Raw genomic sequence first — 7,805 nt, forward strand, 5'->3', positions numbered from 1 at the left:
AACGTACCCCATCATAAATACCCAAATAAACAAACCTTATCCATTTTAGTGAACACAATTAAAATATTAAACAATATGCCGAATTGACTAGCTTATACATAATTACAGGGCTGCAAAAACTACATAATTTGCATATTTCTAAGGAAGTCACATATTCAAAATCTGATTTATTACAATTTTTTTTCATGGTACATAGAATCTAATACAAAAATGTATGTACCATATCTTGCTAAATTGATATGATTTTGCATATTTAAAGATTTTAAGCATATTAATGCATATTATGTTTATAATTTAATATAATTCAACGACAAACAAATTGTTTATACCATACAGAGTATTAATTGTAAATTTGTTACGATTTCATGTCTTATTTGAAATTTTTTCAATAAAAATGATTTACTTTTACCAATAGAGCTCATGGCCTTCATAGAGATTCGGAAGAAGTCTGAAAATACAATTTGGTACTGTTGATAAAATTGTAGCTAATGTAAAAAAAAATATTAAAAAAAAGTATCATCACGAATACAAATTTTCAAAAATGATGCACTGGATATCCCTTTACCTCCAGATCCAATCATAACCTTTGATGTACCTGTATAATAAAGTAATGCTGTACATTTTCGTCAAATGTTGATTCTTTCATAGTATTTCTATAAAAAAAATGCATATTGATATAATAATATGAATATGAACATAAAAATAGAAATATGCCAAACAACAAAAAACTTCTAAATATGCAAAAACATGCAAAGTAAGACTTCACATATTTAACCCCGTGGTACCTTGAAATGGATTTATGTCATCTAGCATTAAATACAACTTACAAAGATTTATATGCAAATGTATAAACTTACGAGCCTTGCATATTATAAAATGGTTAAACTAATTTAATGCTACAAAAAAGTACTGTGAACATGCATCGTACTTTTTGAGAGTATGTGTTACATAGTGGCGTGTGTAAAAATGCCTCGTTTAAACTGATGAAATCTCCCTGTAAAAAGGTACTCAGAACATACAATACACTATTTGAGATTATGCGTTACACAATGGAGCATGTGAAAATGGCCACTTAAACCGAATAAATCTCACTTTCAAAAGGGTACTCAGAATAAATAAATATAATATACTACTAATAATATAACAAAAATAAAATGATTATTATAAGATATGCAGTTTAAAATGATCAAAGTTATTACTATAAAAATATTATTCAATGCTTCTATATGGTGATCCATATATTATTGTTAATTTTTGGGAGTTATCAAAATATAATTTGTCTAATAATTTAAAAAAAAAACGTACATAAATTTAGATTCTGAGTGGAGCGAGGAAGCTAGTGGTTTTACAATGGTGTTTATTATTTTTTTTTTTTTACTGTCTACAAAATTTCTAACAGAAAGTGTGCCTCAATTTTAACATAAAGTGCCTTATCTTTTAGCAAATTGGATCAAGATGGTACTTTAGAGAGGTCATTTTTCTATTTTCTCAATAGTTATTTAATACCACGGGAAAAACTACCGACAAATTACGAAAAATCACTTAAAATGAAATTTCAATTTCTAAAACTTTGTTTATCACCATAAATGAAGAAAAAATTGTAATATTATAACATTAATTCAACTTACAGACTATAATAATTAATAATAACGATAAAAAAAATTGAGACTGACAAACTTTCTCCGCTTAGTATCGTTTTTCTTATACAATAATATTATATCATTAAATTAAAGTTTGATATAATCCATTATACATTGACCCACTTGTAACCTACTGCACAGCAGAGTAACATCCGCTTACCCGCTTTTTTTTATAAATTAGTTACAAAATAAATTATATTAATTCTATTTAAAACAAACACTTTTTAAAGGAAAAAATATATTTAATAATATATTTTTATAGCATGTAATATAATTATAATACGGGAATAAAATAACTATTCAAAATATTCATCGGGAAAACAGAACAGAGTGCCTATTTTAAAAATAAAAAAATATAGTCAGAAGAAGTCACACAATGTCACTAGATACATGAATATGAAATTGTTATATAATAAATTATTTCATTATTTCAAGAAAGAATTTAACAATGGTCAATGGATAACAATATATTAGTGCAGTCAGTAATAATAATACCTACTGTAACTCCATTTCCATACTTATTTTTGTTAAATACATAATTAAACATAATACATATTAATTTAAGATTCTTAGAGGAGCGAGAAATGTGTTGATTTTATAATGATAAATATTTTTTTTTGCCATCACCTTTTGCCTTTCGGGGCAATGTTAATGTTTAGAATTTAAATTATGAAGGTTAAGGTTTCTGGTAGAAAAATTTTATTTAGTTGGTAGGAACTCTTAGAGGTTCAATAATAATAATCAGGTAAGTGGAAGTCACTCTGCTTTACAATAAGTTACAAGTACGTCGCTGTAATGAATGGTGTTAAATTTGAATTCCATTTTACATCATTGTACATATACGAAAAACTATTCAGAGCGAAGACAGTCTGTCCACCTATTACACTTATATAATTATAGGTATGATTGAATGAAGTAATTGAGTAGGTAACTGTAATAGATTTACATTTTGATTCAATGCTAAATCATTATTAGAGTGGAAATTGTTTGACAGCCTATACCCACCTACTTCTAGATGACATTTTACTAGCATAATTTCTATAAGCAATTAATTGTTGTACGAGTCTTTCAATAGAATAATAGATTAAACAAATTTTTGACAAAAACGAATTGCATATATTATTTAATATAGATTATAACTTATAAGTATATTTTATGAGATTATAACTACCTATTAAAATGATTTATTTTACTGTTACCTGTTAGTAATAAAGTAGGTAGTTTGAATTATTTTTTTCCAGGAACACCTCATTTGAAAATGTCATTGTGGGTATAAAATATAATAAAATACTTCAAATGTTTTAATAGGTGGCCACGATTAATATGTTTTAATTACAAAATCACGAAAATTTGCAAATTATTTTTTACATCTTAGATTTTAAAATTTAATACAAGATTCCTCATCAATTTGTCTGCCTTTAACAAAAAATAAATGTCTACCGGAAAGTGACATTGCAGGATATTAACTCGATTTCACGTGAAACAATTTCCTTATTTTGTTTAATCAAAAAAAAAAAAATAACCATATATACTTGAAATTTACACCAATTGTTTATTTCATAACCTTGTATATTTGATAGCATTTTCAAAATATTTTAACACGTTTTCAGCTGTTTGTGTTTACAGATATTTTCAATTTTTCAATTTTTCAGTTTTTTTTTCTATAGGTGCATGTGAATTAAATTGTCTTTGTTGGGTCAAAAAGCTTGAATATTTAATACAAGACTCCTCACACATTGTTACAATTGCAGTTTAAAAAAAATATTTAAAAAATGAGGTTAAGTGGATGTCGCTCTGCTGTACAGTAGGTTACAAGTGGGTCACTGTATAATGGATAGTATTAAATTTTAATTCAATAATATAATACCACTGTACAGTAGTCGCCGATTGTATTGGACTCACTTTGGGACCCGACAATTTGAGCCGAATGAGTCAATAAGGCGAATGACTCAAAAAAATTTTAAAAATGCTTGAATTTAAAAACTTAAAAATATGTATTAAGATTCAAGGTATGTAAAAAATAAAAATCTATCTATACGCAATTAAAAATAAAATAAAATAAATTAATTTTTTGATAAAAATCCATCTAATGTTGATTGGATTTTCCCTTCTTCGGCCAACTTCATAATTATATCTTCATAAGATTTATGTTTCTCGAATAAAGATTTTTCTACGTAAAATTTGAAGCACTTCTAGCATTTGTTTAGTTGATGGTGGTTTCTCATCAGGTTCCTCTTCGTCACTATCACCAGCTACATTCTCTTTAAGCCGTTTTGACTGTATTTCACCACATATATCTTCCTCGGTAACGAGTTGGGTAGTTTGGACTTCTTCGTCAATATTTATACATTCATTATAAAGTTCAGTTGGTAGGTCAGTGGGTCTTTCGACAGGAGCTTCAACTTTTTTTGGATTGAGAATGAAACCACCGTGTATAAGAGGTACCAACTTATTTATAACACGTTTGTTCAATGTATGTACATATTTTCATTATTTATCTAATTTTTAAATGACCCTATTAACCAGTATGTGAGTCGAATAGACGAATTTTTTGCTGTGTGTTAGTATATGTGCGAATCGGGACCAGCCGTTTTGAGTCTAATAGGCGAATGAGTCAATTAACCCTGAGTCCAATAAGCGGCGACCACTGTATAATAAAAACGATTCTGAACGGAGACGATATGTCAGTCTAGGAGTTAGACATATTATATACTTATATATGGTATTGAAAAAAAAATAACCTATAATATGTATCTATAATAAATTCCAAATTATAATATCTCAATATCCATTAGGTAACGCGTTATACATCAACAACAAACCGTGTTACTATCATAGATATATAATAATATACGTTAAAAGTGTCAAGTACCCACGATATTAATATTATACCTATAGTCACATAAAAATAAAATAAAATAGTTATTCCAGGTTTTTTAGTAAGTAATTTCGTCCAAATTTGAGCTTTAATTGGCTATAAAAGTAAACTGTGCTTATGTATTTTTTAGATTTTTTGGTAACAAAATTAACTACTTTTTGATCTTATTTTAAATATTCAATCCTTACTTATAAAAGTTGAATATTTTATAAATTTTTAACTACGAAATAATTATTCAATTAATTTAAATTTGATAAATTATATCAAAATTTGATCTTTAAATGTTTATAAAAAAAAAACTGTACCTATTTATTTTTAATATTTTTCAACTGCTGTTGTAACAATATATCAGGATCCTTGTATTATTTTTATACACTTTTTGGCTCAACAGATAAAACTTTATTGACATATATAGAATCATAGAAAAAAAACTAAAAGAATTGAAAACTGAAAATGTCCGTAAACAGCTCAAAAAGCGTCAAATTATTTTCAAAATTTGTTCTTATATATAAAATGCTAATATAAACATTTAGTGAAATTTTCAAGTATCTACAGTCATTCGTTTTTTAATTAAAACAAAATAAGAAAATCGTTACGTGAGAAATCGAGTGAATACAAATGCTCGTGAAAATTGGACTTGCTTGTAGACATTTTTTTTCGAAAATGTAGAGAAACTTATGAGGAATCTTGTATTACATTTTCAAATCTTAGATTTAAAAAGATAATTTTTCATGAATTTCTAACTCAAAATATTTTTCAAATGTTTATCATTTTTACGTATTTTGTCAATATTTGAACTTTAGATGCTCATCAAAAAAATTGTGACTGGATTTTTCATTTTTTTCATGCCCTAGTAACAATATAATAGGAACCTTCTATTAAATTTTCAACTTTTTTAACCAACAAATAACATTTTATTGATATTTATAGGAAAAAAAAAAAACTACAAAAAATGGAAATTGAAAATGTCCAAAAACAGCTCAAAATAAATCAAAATATTTGAAAAATGTTATGGTGTATAGACTATAGAAAATGCTAATATAAACATACAGTAAAAATGTTATGTACCTACGGCCATTTGTTTTAGAGTTGTACCAATATCAAAATCGATTTTCTCGAAAACAGATTTTGCGTAAAAATTCCCGTTTTTCCTTAATTTTTCTTTTGTTTTTCACGTCGCATTTGAAATCTGCTGAGACATTTTTACTTTTGAACCCAAAAAGTGTCAACTAGATACACTTTCCTATCAGAAAAGTTACTGTTGAAGAAAGGTGATGACAGACACACAAAAAAAAAAATAAATAAATAAAAAAAAAAAAAATTAAATATTAAAAAAAACGCACATCATTGTAAAATCAATACATTCATCGTTCCATTCAGAATCTAAAATACATATTATGTAGCTACGATTTTTTTTTAAGCTTTTATAGTTTAAATTTGATAACATTTATCAAATTTAAAATTTGCAAATTATTTTATAAACTTTTAAGAAGCTTGGAGCCAACTGCCAATGTAATTATTTCTACAAGAATACACTAATAATGATCCTGTCCTGAAGTATCATATTATCAATATAGTATCAATATTGTCGTATTGTATAGTTTTTGATTTTGAAAAAGCTTAGAACATTTGTTTGGTGTTTCCGAATGTGTACGTTATGGTTCGATTCATATAAGTCAAATATTTTATATTAATAATTTATTGGAGTTCATCAAAATAAATCATTAGAAGTGGACTTTTATATTTTTATAAATATTATGAAAATGGCACAATTCGTAATGATGTTGGTGTGTAATTGTTTCAATCGATTCTATACAAAAAACTTGCTGTTGCAAATAACAGATGAATAAAAAAATTAATTGCATTCTTCTACAGTAAGCAATTCCCGTAAATAAAATAATAAATAAAAAACCGACCTTTATCTAGTTTACCTGGCGTTTTGTATAGGCAATATAAGTACATTCCGGATGTTATGGCTTGGCGGTATTATTGTGTGTATTGTCCGTCGGTAGTTTTTGTTCTGTAACGTTAGTTCCAACTTTCGAGCAATCGAAAATTGTTTTTGTTTAAAATACCTATGGTCTATTTACGAGAAATGTCGTGTTTAATGTTTGATTATTAGCTATGGTAATTAAACATTTTATAAATTTTTAACTACAAAATTATATACAAATAAAGGGTACAGATGAACAACATAGCTTAGGTATATATTATAACTTATGTCTTATTGAGGAAATCTGTATTCAATTGTCGAGTTCTTTTACCAAGCAAAAAATCAATCAGTGTCTCCATCGTAGACTTCAAAATGAGTTGTACGGTGTTATGTTTAATGTATAATATACCTATTATAGGTATATTATAATACAGTGACGTAGCCAGGATTTTTTTTCGGGGGGGATCAAATTTTACATAATTTAATGATAATACATAATACAAATTAATTTTTTATAAATTATAAATTTTATTCGTTGAGTCAACAAGCTTGAAATTTAATACGATGCTCTTAATATAATTAATATTCTTAATATTCTTACGATAGCAGTTGAAAAATATATAAATACAGTCACATTTTTTTTTTCTAAGCATTTAGTTCGAATTTTGACCAATTACGAAAAAATCACGAAAATGTGCAAATTATTTTGAGTTGGAAATTCTTTTTCTTTTTAATTCTAATTTTAAATATTTTTAAATCTAACTATCTAAGATTTGATAATTTAATACAAGATTCTTCATAAGTAACATTTACCTTTTTCAAAAAAAAATGTTTACCGGAAAATCAAATTAAATTTTTATGAGCGTTTGAAGTTCAAATTTTAACATCATTGGATATTCACTCGATTACTCATGTAGCGATTTTCTTATATTGTATTTTTTTTTTATACAATATACCTATAACAATACATTTTTATGTGTTTGGTCAAAAAACATGAAAATATAATACGCTGCTCCTAATATATTTTTACAATAGCAGTTGAAAAATATTAAAAGTACATATTATGCACAATTTTTTTTATAAATATTTAAAGTTTTAATTTCAACAAAATTTATCAAACTTAAAATTTAAAATGCGGGTAAGTGGATGTCACTCTGCTGTGTAGTAGATTACAAGTGGGTCAATGTATAATGGATTGTATTAAACTTAAATTCAATGATATATGATGATAAATTTGTATCCAGGATAAAAAAATAAATAAAAACCATTGTAAAATTATTAGCTTCTAAAATGATTTAGTAGTTAAAAAAGTACCTATATAAATAGTAGTATGTTTTGGTATGTTCTGTCACCA

This window comes from Acyrthosiphon pisum, unplaced genomic scaffold (genome assembly GCF_005508785.2).
Source record: "Acyrthosiphon pisum isolate AL4f unplaced genomic scaffold, pea_aphid_22Mar2018_4r6ur Scaffold_21676;HRSCAF=24574, whole genome shotgun sequence".
NCBI lineage: Eukaryota > Metazoa > Arthropoda > Insecta > Hemiptera > Aphididae > Acyrthosiphon > Acyrthosiphon pisum.